This window comes from Marmota marmota, unplaced genomic scaffold (genome assembly GCF_001458135.2).
Source record: "Marmota marmota marmota unplaced genomic scaffold, marMar, whole genome shotgun sequence".
In the NCBI taxonomy this organism is placed as follows: domain Eukaryota; kingdom Metazoa; phylum Chordata; class Mammalia; order Rodentia; family Sciuridae; genus Marmota; species Marmota marmota.
In genome coordinates this window covers 4063015-4082700 of record NW_025999969.1, presented here as the reverse complement: position 1 = coordinate 4082700, position 19686 = coordinate 4063015, and the positions used below count along the sequence as shown (strand labels likewise).

At 42.3% G+C, this 19686-nt stretch overlaps 1 long non-coding RNA gene across 6 annotated transcripts in view; it reads right to left on the bottom strand.

Annotated features, from left to right (window-relative positions):
* The window catches only part of LOC107154366, a 126578-nt gene that overhangs the window by 70272 nt on the left and 36620 nt on the right, over positions 1–19686 (bottom strand). The window contains exon 4 of one of the 6 annotated variants that reach the window (XR_001505055.2): positions 11211–11729. The exons of the other annotated variants lie outside the window; for them this stretch is intronic. This is a non-coding gene — a long non-coding RNA (uncharacterized LOC107154366). Of the gene's footprint in view, positions 1–11210; positions 11730–19686 lie in introns of those variants that run through there. 6 annotated transcript variants of the gene reach the window in all.

The following is a 19686-nucleotide window of genomic DNA, read 5'->3' as shown; positions in this document are numbered from 1 at the left end:
CCTGAAGATGAATACAAAGCACAAAGTACATGTTGTAGGAATGCCCCCTCAGTTCTAGGTACCCAGTCTGACATAGTAGCTGTATGGGTTTCCAATTGCTGCTGTAACAACACAACTTTATCATCCTACAGTACTGGAGGTCAGAAGTCTGACATGGGTCTCACACTGCTAAAATCCAGGAAGTTATAGGAGACCATCAATGTTCTTATATTTTCTAGAATGCAAAGGATGCCTGTATTCCTTGGCTTATGGGCCCCTTCCCTCATCTTCAAAGCTGGTAACGGCAGAGAGAGTCTTTCTCAAAAGGCCACCACTCTGGGTCTGACTCTTCTCTTCCCTGTTTACAGACCTTTGTAATTACACTGAGACACGCAGATAATCCACAGATTTTCCCATTTTAAAATTAGCTGCAGGAAGCTCAATTCTATCTGCAACTTTAATTGCCATGCAAAATGACATGTTCACGGGTTTTNTCTTTTCCATTTCCCAGTTTCTTTTCAGGTTGCAGTGAGTGGGCTCCGTTTCTAGGTCTGATTCGCTGCGCTCTTGTCGTTCACTCAGTCATAGTGAAACACGGTGAGCACATCGCCCTTCGTGACGGCTGGGTTTCGGTTCAGATAACCTCCCTGTTATCAACATCATCTTCGTCACCATCACCATCATCCGTCACCATCACCCGCCAGCAACAAAGTCTTCTCAGTTCAGTATCAGACGCCTTTTTAAAACCCCTGCAAACTTTGGCCCCTCAGTGGGCCACATAGTGAGGGGGATGTGGAGGTGAAGTCACGCAGTTCCTTCCCTGGATGCTCAGTGTGGGAAGGGACCCGGAATAGATGGAGTTAGTTTTGATTCAAGCCAGAAGAGGTGAGGGCTTTCAAAGGTACCCAGACATGTTATGACTGTCAGGAGAAACACAGAGCAAGATTTCCTTCCTTTGAACTGCACCTGGCTTCTCTCTCTGGCCTTGATCATACTCTGATGTGTATTATGTCTTTATCTTGGGCCTTTTCTTGCCTACTGTGGCCCAAGTGAGTGTCACCATGTAATAGAGACACCAACAAAGTGCTATGGGGCTTAGAGGAAGCTGAGATTCATTCTACTCTGGAGGCAGAATTCATTGAGGAGGTAGCATTTGAACAGACTTCGAGGGACAGATTGGCATTTAGATAACAGAGAGAGAAACAAGAGTGACCTAAAAGGACGGGTAGAGCAAAGGGATGTGGGTGTGCTGTATGGGGATGCTCTTGTCTGAAGTTCAGATTCTACACCTACAATGTGAAGGTGACCTTCCCCCAACCTCCAGGCTCGCTGTGAGGACCAAGCAGCACACCGAGCAGAGCTGCTGACATTTACACAGCACCTACTGGCTGCCCACAGACACAGAACAAGTGAGGACCAGGGCCAGAGTGTGCACCCAGGGTTCAGAAAGAGTGACTTGACCACTATTGGATACTCTCCTCGAAGGATGAGAAAGTAGTCCATAACTCAAAGCATTTACAAGCATCAGGGATGTTATTTCTTCTAACCTGAATCTGACCCTTTGGTCTTAGAATTTTCCAAAAAAATCCAGGTTGATTTTGAGCTGAGTTTCCTGGACTATCACCAGGTGTCTCTTCTGTTTGCTAGGATGTTAAGTAGGTGTGAACATTCCCAGGACTCTACCGTGTGGTTCACGTCAGAGGACCCAGCCTGATCTGGGCCTGGTCTGAGGCTTTAGAAGAGACACCCACCCTTGGCCTGAGGAAACCATCAGGACTTTAGCAGCCTTCCTTAGTTCCAAAGGTCTCTGCTGGAGACAAGTGTCACAGGGACATCTTCCAGGTTACGTTGGTGGCCTTGAGGAAGAGAGGCAGCATAGGGCCAAGTTCTTCAATGTGTGTGAATGGCAAAATGGGATATTCTTGCCTTTGCCCAACGCTATGGTAGCTTCTTTGAAGGGGCTTCTGTGTATACTAGAGAATGCCAACTAACTCCAGCCTAGTAGAATTCAATCTGGCAGCTATCACTGTGCGGTACTCCCAGAGGGTGGCTCATGGCTTGTTTTCATTACTGCTGTGGTGGTACCTGTGAGGTCACCATTACCACTGCTGACAAAAAAAAAAAAAATCCAGGAATAGAAGTTCCTTTTCTTTGCTTTTCTGGGGGAAAAAATAAATCTTTAGAGTGATAGCTAATAGCATGCACTTGCCCTACACTTTTAATTTACAGCATCCTTCACATGCATTTCTTTTAATCCTCCTAACAACCTTGTGGGAGTGTGCATGTGAACATGAAGAAGGATGGGAGGAAGTTAGTTCATGGAGGAGAGGTATGGCATTTTTTAGCTTCATGAGGACCCTGAGGATCAGAGAAGTTAAGTGGGATAATGAAGCTCACACAGCCAGTGATAATGCAGAGACTTCAATGCTGGTTTCCTGCCTTCAGGCCTCAAGTACTTCTAACTTCTCTGAGTTCCCCATCCTTAGGTCACACGAATGGAGGGATCCTCTGTGCCAGCTTTCTATCACTTCCTACTGTAACTCTCAGCTCTCTTATTCTAAGGAATCCATCAGTTTTGGGTGGGAATGCAATTGAGGAGCTGCAGTTCTCAACTGGCGGTGATTTTGTCCCCCGGGACCATCTGGCAATGTCTGGAGACATATTAGAGAAGGGAGTTGATGCCACTGGTACTAGTGGGTATATGTCAGTGATGTTGCAAAGCATCCTACAATAAATAGTCCCCATAACAAAACCCAAAATGTCCAGAGTGCCAAAATTGGGAAACCTGGGTTGGGGTAAAGAAAAAAAATCCCATTCCCAGATTTCCTTGCACATAGAGTCTTTCACAAGCATCTCTTTAAAAAATAAAATAAAATAAAATAACATCTATCAGTGTTTTGCAAGCTCTTTTCTCCTCCTACCAGAAGCTGCCAAATATGTTAGAGCTGGAAAGAGAGATTGAGGCTGAGGGTCACCCAGCTACTATGTAGTAGAGAAGGAGAAGGCCCATGTTCCTGCCGCGAGCTGACGACGTTTTCTACTTCATCATGCTTAACTCCCCGCTGGTCAGCTCTGCCTTGAGCCATTTTCTGACTCACTGGTTCAACAAATGTTGTGATCTGAGTTATGTTCACTGGCATAGACTTGCTTATAGCTTATTCTAAGACAAAACATGGGACAACCCAGTATGGCATGAGAAGAACCTTATTGGCCCCAGTTCCCCTGACATCTTCAGCCCCAGGCCTGTGGCACTGCTGCCAGGTCAGAGGGACCTTTCCTCTCTCAAGAAGGAGATAGAAGGTAAAAGCTCTCTACTGGAAATGAAACTGACCTCATCAGAGCCCTCAAGTTTCCTTGCAAGAGGCACATTACTGAAAATAACTAAGTTTCTTGGAACTGAAAGATTTTTTTTTTCTTATTTGATTTTTCATAGCTGGTTCTGTTGGTTTATTTTTTTTACTCAGCCAGTCAGTGAAACTGGGTTGGTCAGTGAAACTTTCTAGGGACTGGAGGTTTCACTTTCAGGCTTTAAAAGTTTTGGCTTGGGCTTTTCAAGCCTTCATAAAGCAGGGTATTCAGCATTCTAGGCCAAGAGTGAGTTTAAAATTACACACACACACACACACACACACACACACACTTAGGTAGCATCTATTGAGCAGATTAATTTCTACAATATATTTATCTAGCATGCGCTCCATGGCCATGGGCAATGGAGATACAGCCCGAAGCAGGACCAAGTGTCTCCTGTCCTCATCTACTCACAGTCTAGCTGGAGAAGCGACTCTCATATCTCCTCGCAGACATCCTTTCTTCACTTGGTGGGGGACTCATCTCTCTCATCTCTCAAGTACACCCTGAACTTGTTCTTTGTCAAATTCCCACTTCGTCCTCAGGGATCAGATCAGATGCCAGCTCCTTCCAAACACTTCTGAAATGTCCCTAGCTAATCAGGAAACTTTTGTTAAGTACATCTTCAACCTCTCGCGCCTGCATCCCGCGCAGGCGATGGAAATGGGGTTCCACTCGGTGGAATGGACTGGCTAAGAAATAAAAGCTAAAAAGAATAAAACGACGAAAAAAAAAAACCACAGGACACAGAAAATAATTTCAAGAAGTGGGGGCGGGATGGATAGGCCAATCACACAGATCGAGCTTCTATACTCTGGCAAAATGGAGGCTGTGCTTGCTTTATTTATATCAGGGGGACATCAAAGGCCTTCCATAGATATTCTTCTCCAAAAAAGATTAAAGGTGGGCTGTCCAGTTCCTGACGGGTTAAGTCCATCTCCAAAGCAACCATGAGAGATCATCCTAGCAGAGTGAAGATAAAGGTCCCATGCCTTGGGCAATCTATTGCATGGGAGAGCCACGGATAGTTCCCAAGGTTAACCCTAAAATCTCCCTGGCTTCATGCCGACAGAAGATACTCATGAGATTTTCATGGATGGCTTCCTGCAAACCTCTTCTCTGAATAGCTACCAAACCACTCAGCACACAGCGTGGCCCCTTGTAGGGAAGCAGTGTAGACCAGTCTTAAGAGGTTCAAGGCTTTGTCCTATTACTGGGGTTGCCTTGGGTGGTTTACTTGTCTGCATTTCATTGTATGAGTGAATGTGGAGTATCATAAGGCCCATGCTGGTATTATGGCATTATGGTAACTGCTCAGTGCAGAGTGACCTTAAGTGTTAAGCATGAAGATCTCTGTGCTGTGGAGGATCAAAAATCCAAGACATGGACAATTCTCCCCAGAACCTCACAGTGTAGCAAATAGACAGAAAGGCTCACAAAACCCCTGCACTGAAGATCCAGCACGTGTTTGAACTTCACTGCAGGGAAGATCTGGGGAACAGGTGAAAATTAATTCTAAAGGGGTGGATCTGGTTCTCTGCAAATGTTCTGAGGAATGAAAGAATTTGAACTAGAGCTTGAAAAGCAGACCAGACCCTTTAGGCAGGCAGGGGAGGAGGACCTTCAAAGGCACCGGGTGAGGTCACTGTGTGGTGTGGCTGAAGGGTGACATTTTAGGTGTGAGTAGGGCTGAGAGGAAGAGGGTGAGATTAAAGATGAGTTCATTAGCAGAGTTTATAGGAAAGATAGCATCCAGCCCAGTACAAAAGTTTGGAATTCTCCCTTAAGGCAGTAGGAAGCCCCTCAAGGTGTCTGATATTCAAGGATGGCTTGACTTTATCAGATTTCTGCCAACGAATTGCTCAGTCTGGTCGAAGAGAAACAAGTGAAGCGCGAACTGCATAAGGATGTGATGAGTGAGATGCTAGAAGCAGAAAGGAGGGAACGATGAGGAGGATGATACCGTCACTCTTTCGACTCAGAGCAGAAGGGCTCACATCACATGCACACTGTCCAAGTAGGAACTGACTAAATATTTGTGGAGAGGATGGATGGATAAATGCAGGAGTCTTTGACACTACCCAGGGAATTATCCACTCAACTTTTATTGGGGTTGAGAGGAGCTTACATACCATCAATTCTCTCACTTTATATATAAGTGAAATGAGGTAAGGACGGGGGAACTGACTGCTTTTGATCACACAGCTACCAGGTGATAAATTTAGGGCATGAAACTAAATCTCTGGACTCCTAGGCTAGTGTTCTTTCCAGTATGTTATATGGTTATTTTCTTCAATTCTTAAAAAGAATTTCAGAGGAAATGGTATGCATGAATATCATATACCACTTGTAATTTATTTTTTTGAACTAAAAGCTACATTGGGAATTTCATTTCCGTTTCGCTGATTAAAATAGGAATTCTGAAAGTCATGCATATTGATTGAGAAGTCCTCGGCTCTGGGGCCAAGTTCTTCCAGTGGCTCTTACCTTCTAGAATCCCATTTCTCCAGGCACTTTTCTCTGGCCTACCCCGATCCACAACTTGCAGCTGAAGACTGTGCGGATGCTCTGACGGGCTGTGCAGCAGGGAGGCCAGCATTTTTTTCTGGCCAAGAGACAGTTCTAAGGACAGTTCATCACTTTGCAAAGGTGGAACTGACTGAAGTCATCACGTGGTAATTTAATCAATTGATTTCTAGAAGGCACAACTCTAAAGGGAGTGACTTCCTCAAATCACACCAAAAACCAGACCCTGAACTTTTTCCCACCTTGTGCATATTGAATTTGTACAGCATGTGCCTCAACACACTAGTTCACATTGGAGGGGATGATAAAAAAAAAAAAGTTAGAGGCCCTCCCTTAAGGAGTTTCTGACCTAATTGAAGAGAATCACAATATAATTAATAAGTAATAACTGGCTCTTTTTCCTTGAGACCCTTCAGGTATAAAACAACCACGTGAGTGATCTGTAGCCTCGGAAGTATATCATTTTAAATTCCTCTTGGACTTCTGAAGGTGACTGCAGCACTTTAGCCTGCAGTCTCCAGTCCCTGATGGCAAAGAGCACACTCTCACTTTTTTATCCTCCAGAGAAAGTATTGTGGTGGACAATTAATCAGCGCCAAATTTGAGGTTGCAAGGAGTCAGGGAGAGTGGCAAGAGAACAAAAAGAAGGGACCTTATCCAGACTGGGAAACCTACCTGAAGCCTCCTTGCCTCTGCTCTCTCTCCTCTCCAATTCATCATTCACACTAATCCAGTTCCTAAAACTTGTAACAGGCCTCAATTTGAGCAGTGTACTTCCATAGTAGCGATAATGAACATTTATTGAGCCCTTGCTTGGTGCTAGGCATGGTTCTTAATATTCCACATGCATTGCCTTATTGTATAGTGACAGCAGACCTGGAATCTTGGTCCCAGCATTGCCAATATGTAGTTGTGTGCTATTAGACAACTAACTTTGCCATTTCCTCACCTGTTGTGTGATGAGGCAGTACCAGGGCAAGAGGGCGATTGTGGAAGAGGAACCTCATGCAATTGCTGTTTAGAGTATAAACCAGTATAATCTTTTTTTGTTTGTTTGTTTTGTTTTAATTAGTTACACATGACAATTCAATGATCTTGACGTATCATACATTTGAATTAAACCAATACAATCTTTAAAAAAAAAAGAGAGAATGATGTGATTCCAAATAAGATTTAAAATGTACATTCTCTTTATTTAACAATCTAACCTCTAGAAAATCCATTCTATAGAGATAATGGAAAGGTGTATAAAGATGTTTATGACAGCATCATTTGTAAAGGCAAACAAGTGAAATCATCATAAATGTCTATCAACGGAAAAGTAGCTGACAACATTTCTAGTCTATGGAATACTAGACTGTAAATAAGGTACAGAATTGGTAATTTTTTCCACAGTACACTTTAAAATAGAAAAGTTAATGTGTATGTCATAATTTATTATAAATAGGTATGTGATTCTAATGCACATATACACTGTTATAAATTTGATTTAACTTAGAAAAGCATCTTGAGGGATAAATGCTCACAGACTGAAGGAGAAAACTTTTACTTCTCACTTCATCTAATTTGTAAAAAAAGAACTGGGTAAGGCTGGTTTTTACTTCTTAGTGCTTTTAGAACTTTTCAGTGACAAATGAGCTAACATCTGCCTTTTTAGGGAGATGGATCTGGCTGCACAGGAGGTTCTAGTCCTCCAGGGACCTACCACTACCCACATGAGACTGAAGGCCAGGACTGAGGAGACCCAGCACAGAGATTCCATCAGGCCTGGAGCAGTCTGGGAGGGACGGGCAAGGACTGGAGATGGGAGAGAAGCAAGAGAAAAAGGACTGAGAAGGCAGGAGGGTCTACACAAGGCAGAACATTCAGGTTTTTATGGAGAAAAGGAATGACATGATTAGTTTGAGATGTCAACCTTATTATAATGTCCCCTTCAGCCACACCCAGTCCTAGGCATGTGTCAATAAATTCTACTTCACCCACAAATGTTTGATTTTTTTCTAAATATCAATCGTCTAGGTAATCTTCTAAGTTTCCTTCTAACCAAAACCTTGGGTGTCTCAGTCTTTATGTGCCTGTCCTTGTCTGGCCCCCATTTCCATTCCACCCATGTACCTTGTGGGGTCTTCCCTGTCTTCGACAGTTCATCCTCCAGGTGAGCCTAACTGCACTTTCACACCTGTTGGTTTTGATCTGTGCCTCTCCTTGCCTGGGCTCTCTCTGCTTTCCCTGGTGGATCCTACTCAGTCCTTAAGGCCATGCTCAAATGGGCCCTTCCCAGATATGTTGCTAACCTCAAAACAGAATCAGCCACCATCACTTCTGAGCTCCTGAAGTGCTTCTGTTAAGTTGGGGAGCCCTTGCTGTCCCCAGAGAGTACTGAACATGTTTACTTCTTTCTGTACCCCCAGCCTCCCGCACAGTGCCCCATGCATGGTAGATGCTCAAAAAATGTTGAGAAAACATTGAATGTGTGAATTCTAAAGCCAGCTTCTACCTAGTTTTGGTTTCAAAGGTCTTCTAGGGGCTGACACCTTTCTCCCTATAGTATGCATCTAGTACTCTAAGCTGTATGGGAATATTCTTCTCCAAATGATTGCTGCTCCACCCACAAATATGGCCCAGAATCAACCCACCAATTAACTGTAGTGGGCTGTGCTGGCTTCTAGAAGTTCCTCAAAGCCCACTCAGGTTCCAAAAGGCCCGTTTTCTAAGTCAAGGGGAGATACCTAACTAGGTCCTGAGCTGGGCCTGAAAGAGAGGTAGTGGTCAGGCCAGTGGAGGTGAGCTACCTCACCACACAGGAAGAGGGTTTTTCTCAAGGTAAGAGGCTAATCCTGACCTGCAGCTAATGGCCCTTTAATAGCTTAGTGACCATGTGAGAGTCCTTGGCCTGGCCTGGCCTGGCCTGGCCAGGCACTGAACACAGTCAGGAGAGCCCCACCCAGGTTAATTGATCTGTTTCTGTCCTCTGACAAGCCCTGGGCAGGAGTCAGCACATTTTCCCCTGCACACAGATCTTTTTTGTGCCAGGCTTACAAAAGAAAGTTTTCTGAGCTGAGCAGACCAGGCCAGCTCTAAGTGGCCCTGCATCTTGCTCTCATTGCTTCTCTTTCCTCTCCAGATTTTTCTCTCACTCCCACCCTAAGCTATATTCTCTCTGGATGTCTGTACTTTGCTCTTTTCTCATTTAAAATGAGAAAACCTCTCTCCTTTCTCTCCCTCTTCCTCTGTACTCTCGTAGCTATAAGTTCTCAATCCTTCTGTCTCTGCCTCTTATTCCTCTGCCCTCACTCCACACCTACCTCTCCTTCCTGTCCACAAGGACTTTCTGTCACTCCCCATCACGGTGCCAACTTCTCTTTTTACCAACATTCAAGAGCCCTCTGCTTTCCTGCCTGCAACGTTGGACAGAAGTTTGATGGCTTTTTGTTTATGCTCCCCCTTCCTTCTGCCTCCAAGTGTCTGAGCAAAGAGGCTACAGTTTCCCACTCTTGTCAACACTGTTTCAGGAACCACCCCTGGTGCCTGACCCTTGACACTTTTCCCTCCCAGAGGCCATGTTGACCCATGCTGATGCACAGAGAACAGATCTAGGACCCTGGCCAAAGTCAGTGGGGGGGTTGGCTTAGGTATGCCCTCGTGCTGAGACTGGCAACCCAAAGTTTATGAGTAGTCTTCTTGCCCTTTCCCCCATCTCCTAAGTCTGGACAGGGTCACTCTCTGTTCTTAGGCCATGCGTGAGTAGTCATGAAGAATGCTATGAAATCACAGCCATGAAGACAGATCAGACAGAACCAAGACAGCTCTGCCCTTCTTTAGGTGGGAAGGAAGTGCTAGGGACTGAACCTAGGGCCTTGCACATTCGAGGCAAATGCTCTGCCGCTGAGCTACACCCCTAGCCCTGGCCCATTCTTTGACCATCTTGCTTCCTCATAAAGAATGAAAGGAAAGTCACTGCTAATCTTGCCATGGCTCTCAGGGCTATGAGGGCACCACTGAATACTAACGAAGCTCTTTTATTTATTCATTTATCCAGTAAACATACCTAAGCAGCACTAAGGCCTTAATAACAAGGATATAAAGATGTTCCCAGTTTCTGATGAGCTTACATCTTAATAGAGGAGATGGGTCTGTAGGTAGGAAAGATAGAAACTCTTGGGGTAATTGTGAAGCAAAGAATTGATGAAGTGCCAGGAATATAGACTGACTGTGGCCAGTGAGAAGATATCCAGAGAAGAAGATATTTGAGATGAGTCTCAGGTTTCTGTACAAACATCCCAACTGTGTGTGTGCATGTGTGTGTGTGTGTGTGTGTGTGTGTTGAGGGGCAGTCAGAAGGACTGGTATTCATTATTAGGAAAAGAAACAACGGCAATAAATGATTTGGGGGGAAAATATAAAAATTGAGTGAAGTCCGAACAAAAACTAATGGTCAGAGATTTAAACTATGCTATACTGTTGCAAAACTCCACTGATATTTTTATTTAAAATATATGTATTTTAATCAATCTTGAAGCCCCAATTCAAGATTAGACATTCTAAAGGCAGAGGAAGAAAGACACGGTGGAAAGAGGATTTAGAATCAAGAGGTTTGAATCATAGTTCTGCCTTTAACACGCCACTTTGAGGAAATCCCTTCCCATTTAGCCCTCAGTTCTATTCCAAGATCACATCAGCTTTCACTGTCTGTTTCTCAGAATGACTATGATTTGGTGGGTTCTGTTATGCTACTGCAATCAGGACCTTCTGGGTTCTCTATGTCAATCCTGTGTTTCTAAACTTGTGAAATTTTGGGAAAGGAAATATGGAGTATATTTTTCATGTATTTTATAAATGAGGAATAGAAAAATGTTGAGTTCTACATATGTCCATCCCCCAACATTCCCTCACCATGTCTTTCCAAGTCAATGGACAAAAAGAGCAAATCTAGGACGTGAGTTATGTCTTCAAAATCGTTAAAAAAAAAAAAGACTATATGGGATCCTGTAGCAGTAAGATGAGCCAATTCAGTCCCTAACTTTAAGGATGGGAGAACAAAGACCCAGAAAGAGCAAGCAACTTAGCCAAGTTCATGTAGCAAATTACTGACACACCTGGCACCCAGAGTCCTGTAGAACTATCAGGCAGTACTCTTACATGGCACCGTGCACTCCCACATCTTCACCTGCATTTCCACAGCAGTTTGTCTCCCCATTCTGACACCATATACAACAGTAATACTCAATCCTTGATTGAGATATAACATGTTCTAGAAAGGTGTCAAGGGCTACTTCAAAGTGTGCACTGATAAGCTCATGAAATTGCTATATTTGTCTGTATTCTGTTACTATAATAAAATGCCTAAGTCCAGGTTACTTTATAAACAAAAGACGTTTATTTATCTCATAGTCCTGGAGACTCAAGGGCATAGTGCCAGCATTTCCTCAGCTCTCATAGCAGGTAGAATGGGAGTGGTGGAAGCTCCTGTGAGAGGGGAGAGATCACATGGCCAGGCAGCAAGCCAGAAAGATTTGGGGATCAGACTCAGTCTTTTATAATAAGTCACATTCACAAGAACTAGCTCAAGATCCTAAGAGAACTACTTCAATCCCTCCCAAGGTCAGTGCCCCCAGTGAACTAAGAACCTCTCTCCCACTTGCAGGTCCTACTCCCTGGACACTGCCACACTGAGGACCTAACCTCCAAAACAAGCCCTTTAGAGACAAGACACATCCTAATCATGGCACCCACCACCCTTCTTCAGTGCGCGTTGCTGAGTCTCTTTTCAACAGTAGATATCTCATAATTAAACACCAACACAACCTCACACAGAGGCTTCTAGGGGCAGATTCTGCCAGCAACTCGAGATTCTGCAAATTGTCTTCTGACCCCTGAAGAGGAAGGAATGAGAGACAGTGATGAGGGGAGGAGAGACAGCAAAGACCCCTGTTTGTTTGGCAGAGGACACAGACGTTTAGATTTCAACTTGGACCCTTGACCCTTGACATGCACAGAATCACAGTTCTCCCTCCTAACCTTCAGGAAAGAAAGCCCATCCTTTAGCCACTGAAATAACATGACTAAGACCAGGAAGACACTCATCATTGTGAACTTTTATATAAGTAATAATTTTCCAGTGGGAATTGAACTCTCCTTATCTCTCTGCTATTTTTAAATGCTAATTACTTCTGATTTTGTTTACGTAGGTGGGGCTAAAAAAGAACTTTTGCTTTGTAACCATTGAACTTAATGCATCTGTTTTTGGACACTGGTGATTTATTTTTGCACACATGCTCCAAATTGGTGCTAATTACTTTAAAGGATTGGAGTTTCTATTCCAAGGGGGATGACGACAGAACGTCAATTTGCAGTCTCTGAGCATAATGTCCCAATTATCAATGCATTCCAGACCAGAATGGACTTGGCACCTTCTTGAAGGGATTTGGCTCCGCTTTTATCAGCCAGTCCCTGGTCGTAGCTTCATTAAAACTTGCTTTCTAGTAACTTGTGGTGTGCCTATACATTTCTGTCTTCAAGGCCATTTAGCGTTCTACCAATATTCCAGATACCTACCTTTCAATTTCTAGGTCAAATTCTCTTCCCTCGGAGACTTCTTTGATCTCTTTGGCTGAAGATAATTTTTACTTCCTATGAAAGTTCTAGAACATTGTACTGATTCCTCCCCCACCAAGAAATTTCAACTTTCATCAATATGTTATAATCACTTATTCACTTTCTCACTTTTCTACAATGTAAGCCCCTTAGTGACAATACCTTATCTGAGTTATCTTTGTCTTTACTGCACCCTGAAACCTCTCCCAGTGCCCTATGCATGATAAGTGTTTTATACATTGATTTAATTGACAATTTTCTCTAAATATCCCATGTGCTTCAGAAAGATTTTAAGGTTAAGTTTGAATAAATATTTGTGGAACAAAGGAATTACTATAGGCGTTCCTTGTTTTATTACCCTTCACCTTATTGTGCTTCTCAGATCTTGCATTGTTCACAAATTAGAAATTTGCGGTGGCCTGTACTGAACATATCTATCAGCACCATGTGTCCAAGAGTACGTTCTCACTTTGTGTCTCTGTCACCTTCTGGTGATTCTCTCAATATATCAAACTTGTTCATAGTTATCATATATGTTATGGTGACCTGTGACCAGCAATCTTTGATTTTGCTATTGTAAATATTTGCAGTGCCATAAACTGCACCCATAAAAGTGCAAACTTAATTGATAAAATGTGTGTGTCCCAACTGCCACCAACTGGCTGTACCTCCCTCCCCCAGCTTCTTGAGCCGCCCCTTTTCCTAAAACTCAACAGTATTTATATAAGGCCAATGAATAGCCTTAAAATGGCCCATAAATGTTGAAGTGAAAGGGAAGAGTTGCATAGGTCTCACCTTAAATTAAAAAAAAAATTACAAATGATTACGCTTAGAAGGAAGATCTGTCAAAGCCAAGATGGACCCAAAGCTGTGCTGCTTATGCCAGTTAAACAAGTTGTAAAGGAAAAGGAAAGTTTTTGAAGGAAATAAAAAGTGTCACCCCAGGAAACACATGAATGATAATAGAGTGAAACAGACTCATTGCTGATTTGAAGAAAGTTTTAGTGGTTTGGATGGAAAATCAACAGCCACCACATTCCATTAAGCCAAAGCCTAATCCAGAGCAAGGCCCCCACTCTCCTCAATTCCATGAAGGCTGAGAGAGGCGAGAAGCTGCAGAAGAAATGTATGAAGCTAGCAGAGGTTGGTTCATGAGGTTTAAGGAAACAAACTGTCTCCACAGCGTGAAGGTGAGGGGCAAGCAGCAAGTGCTGACTTAAAAGCTGAACCGAGAGAATTGAGGAAGGGGATTGCTAAAGTCCAGCCTTACGTTGGACTTCCATAGCTAGAGAAGAGAAGGCAGTGCCTGGCTTTGAAGCTTCAAAGGATAGGCTTACCCCCTTGTTAGGGGCTAGTGCAGCTGGGGATATAATGTTAAAGCCAATGCTCAGTCACCATTTTGAAAATCCTAGAACCCTCAAGAATTAGAGTAAAGCTACTCTGCCTATGCTCTGTAAATAGAACAATAAAGACAAATAAGGACATTTGTTTACAGTATGGTTTATAACGACTTGAAACCTGATGTTGAGAACTATTGCTCAGAAGGAAAAATAAAAAGGACTCCTTTCAAAATATTACTACTCATTGACAGTTCACCCAGTTACCCAAGAGCTCTGTTGGTGATGTACAGGGAGATTAATGTTGTTTTCATGCCTGCTAACACAACATCCATTCTGTAGCTCAAGGAGTAATTCTGACTTTCAAGTCTTATTATTTAAGATATTTATTTCATACGACTATATAGCTACAAAAGCTATAGGCACATCTGATGCAGCTGGGTAAATTAATGGAAAATATTCTAGAAAAGATTCACCATTCTTGATTCCACTAAGAACATTTGCGATGCATAGGAGGTAGTAAAAATAAATAAATAAATAAATATTAGCTAGAGTTTGGAAGAAGTCCATTCCTATCTATGTGGATGGATTTGAGTAGTTTGAGACTTCACAGAAGGAAGTAACTGCAGATGTGGTAGAAATGGCAGGAGAATGCAAATTAATAGTGGAGCCTGAAGGTGTGATTGAAATGTTGTGATCTCATAATAATAATAAAAACACTTTTAACAGGCACGGAATTGCTTCATATGGATGAGCAGAAAAAATGGCGAAGATTTTGTGAACATTGTTGAAACGTGCTATGAACAACATCACATGCTGTAGGGAAATCTTTTATGAAAGGAAGAATCACTTGATTTTATCTTATTTTCAGAAATTGCCACAGTTGATCGATGAGCAGTCATCGATATCAAGGCAAGACCCTCCACCAGCAAAATAGTTATGATTTACAAGGGTGCAGATGATCATTAGCATTTTTTACTAGTAAAGTATTTTTAACTAAGGTATGTGCATTTTTAGACGTGAAATAATGATGATGTGCTATTGTACACTTAATAGATTATACTACAGTGTAAACATAATTTTTATATGTCCTGGGAAACCAAAAAATTCATGTGACTTGCTTTATTCCAATATTGATTTTATCGTGGTGGTCTGGAACCAAACCTGCAATATCTCTGTGGTGTGCCTGTACATCTATATACACACAAATGAAATAACTGAAGTCTGTAATAAGCACATGAATCATATCCAGATAATAAAAAGCTTAGTGATCATAATTAGGAAGAGAGCAAACATTGTGTTGTAAGGAATGATTGAGGGCAATGACAAAGGATTTAAAACTCTACCACCAAAGAAACCCAGATTTGTGATACAGTATTTGCTTATACAGATGTTTAAATGAAAACCATCTTCCCAGGTAGGAGGAGCAGTCTTCACTGGCTGTACAGAATGAATGTGTAGCACATATTGACAAAGGAGTCATGACCACAGAGGGAGAAGAATAGAATATTTTGTTCTTTACCTTTCACTTATTTATCCAACGAATCCTTATTGGTAAGCTTCAAGATCAAATGCAATGCCAGTACTGTCAATACAAAAGAATATCCTAGGGTAGATGCCTAGGTTCAGGGTCAGCAAACTGTGACCAATAGGCCAAACCTGGTGCACCAGGTGTTATTGTAAATAAAATTTTATCGGCACACGGCCATGCCAATTCATTGACATATTATCTATGCCTGCCTTCTCTCTACAACCACAGAGCTGAGTAATTCTGACAGTGACTGTATGTCTTGAAAAGCCAAAATATTTACCATCTGTCATCTGTCTCTTTATGGGAAAAGTCTGTTGACCTCCATTTAGACCCTGATTTAAAACTCACCGAAAAAAACTGGAAACAGTGCCCTGTGAAATACAGATGGAGTTCCATGAGAAGACAACACATTCTTAGACGGGCAAGGAAGTCCCCTTTGACAAGGACCATGGGGACAGACCACATATTTTTTGCTTGCTATTGTGCCACAAATGCCTGTGATTGAGGAGTGGGGGTTCAGTATATATTTGTTGAATTACATATTTTTAGTATTTCTCAAGTGACAGTGAAAAGGTCATTAGAGTAATCCAGGAGAAGTGTGGATGGATAGGGAGAACACTTACAATGACACTGAGGCAGGAGAGAGCCAGGTGCCACCAAGAGCAGAAGCAGCTCATGGGAGGGTGTGTAGTGTTTTGGAGCAGGGTTTGGGAGGAAGAATGAGATAAGGCTGGAAGATAAGTAGGAGCAAGGTCAGACAGGGCAGCTAAGTCTCATTATGGAGTCAGAATTTTATTCTGAATGTTATGGAGAGCTACTGTTAACTTTTAAGCAGGACAATACAAGTTCAGAGTATTGCTTTATAAATAACCACTTGGGCCCACATAGAGGCTCCAGCTGTAATCTCAGCTCCTGAGGAGGCTGAGGCAGGAGGAAGGCAAGTTGAAAGCTAACCTGGGCAACTCAATGAGACCATGTCTCAAAATTAAAAGGATTGGGGATGTAGCTCAGTGATAGAGTATTTGCCTAGCATGCGCAAGACACTGGGTTCAATTCCTACTACCACCAAAAGAGAAGGAAAGAGAAGGGAGAGAGAAAGAAATAAAAAGAGGGAGAGGGAGAAAGATGAATAGATAGACAGGTAGACCAATTGACCAACCACCTGGACTGCTTTGTGGAAAAATCAACTTGAAGAAAGGCCAGCCTGGGGCAGGGGGCCCAGCTAAGAGCTGTGGTAGAAATCTAAGGGCCCACACTCAGGTAGTGAAATTTGAGAATAGGGAGTAGCAGACTGATTTTAGAGGTATTTAGAAAGTAGAGTTAATAGGATTCAGTGATAAAGACTTAGGGGATAGGTTTCAGAGCAAAGGAGCATTTAAAAATGTCAAGGTTCCAGCCTTTTGGGTAGAAGCTAGAGTCCTTCACTGGCATGAGGATCACGGGAATAAAAGGGTTAGGAGAGGGGAAAATACTTGAGGCATGTAGAATTCAGGGTGCTGTGTAGTATATCTAGGAGGAGCTTAAATATATGGATTTAAAATTCAGGTAAATAATCTAGTCTAAAGATCTACAACTGGGCATTATCAGAATCCAGAGAATAAATTAAAGCCATAGGAATACATAACATTTCCTAGAGAGAGAGAGAGAGACATTACCAGAGAATTAAAAGAAAGAAAGGGTCAAAGAAGAAAATTAAAAACAGAGGAATGCCAACATTGATAGAAGATTAGAGTTTAAGCAGCCTTTAAAGAGAATGACGAAGAGCATCTAGGAACACAGGAAGAAAACCATTAGATGTGAGTACAACAGAATCAAGGGGTATGAACTAATCAAAGTCAAGTGTATTGGCTGGTAAGGAAATGTCTAGCACAATGAAGACTAAAGTAGAGGTAGATGCAGGACACATTGATATAGACTTTCACGATAGTAGCTCTGGTAGAAAAGTGAGAGTCAAAGTGAGAAGCAGAGAACCAAAGCCTGCATGGGAGGGGGAGAAGGTGGAGAGAGGGTCAGGCAGTCTATGGAGGTAGGTAGGCCACTTGCCAGAGACAGGAAGAGGTTGCATTTTTCCTTTCTTTTTTCCCTCTCTCAAGTTAGGAGAGATCTGATTATTCTTAAACACTAACCTGGGAGCGAACAACATTTTCATTTAAATAAAACCCCAAGAAAAGAAGTTGTCTTCTGCAAAGGACTTCACAAGTTTTGTCTTTTTTAGAAAAAAATAATTTCAGTAACCCAAACTGTTCTCTTTTTCTGCTTGGTTTCCAAGAAGCTTAGAATCAAATTCAGTTCCCCCTTGATGACTGGTAAGATTCACTGCCACTTCCTTCACCTGCTTTCTGTTCTGTTTTATATCCATATCTTATTTTTAAATAATAATTACCGGGAGCAGTTTACAAGGACTTTCTCACTTGATAGCTCACAGCATGCATCCTCCGTCCGGTTGTGTGACAGATGTGACAGACAATGGTGAGTAAGACAACACAGGTGCTGCTCTAACCATCTAGTGAAGGAGACTGGCATTAGCTGAGACGGAGGAGAGCAGCACTTTAGAGCTACTCTACTAACCCTAGTCTCTCTATAGTTTTTTTTTTTTTTTAATGTAAGCAAGAAAAAAATCTCTAACTTGTTTCAGGCATTATAATTTGGGGTCTCCATTAGAAAAACTGAACCTATATCCTAACTGACTTAACAGGGTGCAGAACTCTGATACTTAAAGGGCATACTTAAGGATGCAAGTGAATTCGACATGATCTTGACCTCAGGGAGCCCAGACCAGGGCAAAAGATGGCATGTATACAAACTTCTATAATGCAAGGAAAGAGGTGCAGAGGGCGCTAAGGCAGACAGATGGTCAGCCACACAGACTTACAGGAGGGAATCATTATTATAAATGAGGTCATATTTGAGCTCAACCTTCAAAGACGGCTAAAATTTTGACATGAAATCAGTAAAAAGCATTTCAGGCAGAGGGAATTCTGCTTTTCGTTCAGATTTTAGATTCCAATCATTCTGAAAATGTGATCCTTTGGAAAGTCTCTAGGCCGTTTTCCCTCTTCTATAATAGGACAAATTAATATTGTGAAACTATGACAAAAATGTTTCAAACATTTAAGAGAATCAATTGTTTTCCAAGTCACTGATCCCCCCATTTACAAAGAGGCCCTTGATTTGCCATTTCAAAGCATTTCGGTGGATTAATTAAAGCATTCCTCCCAGCACTTCCCTAAGCAGTGTTTTGTGGGTTTATTTGGAATTCCGAAAAGCGCATGGACACCAAAACAGCATTTCTTCAAAAATATATCTATTATGCAATCTCTGCACTAATGCAAACAGGTCTCTCTTCCAACTAGTTTTCCTTGAATTAAGAAATAATGTCTTCTGTTTCTTTCTTGCTTGCTTCACAGTGCCCAGTGCCCACCAGAGCAGACAGTGAGCATGGCAGACGCTCTCAGTAAGTATATATTGGTTTGAATAAGAATAGAAGACTTTTTAACATTTTTATTTGACAGTAATTGTACATATATATGGAGCACAATGTGACATTCCCATGCATGTACACAATGTTTAATGATCTTATCAGGGTAATTGGCATATCCATCACCTCCAACATTTGTCATTTCTTTGGGTTGGGAATATTTAAAAAATCCTCTCTTCTACCTATTTTGAAATATACAAATGTTGTCAGCCATAGTTACTCTTCTGTGCTATGGAACATTAGAAGCCATCCCTCTGGTCTAACTGCACAGTTAGAATCACAGAATTTAAGACTGTGGAGGAGGATGCTGGGATATGGGGCAGGATAGGCCTGCATAAAGGTACCTTCACGTGTGGGAAGGTTGTGAATGAATCCTTGAGACTCCCCATCAATCCAGGCAAGAGAGCCCCAACCTCCTCATCCCTTCACTTCACAGGTGAGAAGTGAAGGCTTGAAGGAAAATGGCCTTGGTGATGGTGACAAGGCCACTGGGTTCTAGAGCTGGGTCTAGCTCTCCAGTGCCTTTTCAAGGGAGTCAATCCTTGTTTTCACTCTTTCTTCTTAAGAGTCAGGTTATAAATATGAATGAATCCTATGCATCTTTTGACATTCAAATTCCTACCGTGCTCCTGCCTTAGAAACTAAATGCATGAGAAAATATAAAGTAACAGGAACAAAGCCACCTTTTGAAATTCCAAGACCTGAGAACGCAAATCCTTTTTACAAAGGAACAAAGGCTTTAAGGTCTGGGGGTTCTCCTGAGCCATCAGAGCTGTCTACTTATCTTCTCCCTCTTTAGGGAGCAAGGGGATACAAGCCCCAGCAGAGTCCCATTGGAAGAGCAGTCAGTGCAGAATTACTGTTCCAGTGGGCTGTGGGAGGCTGGGGGG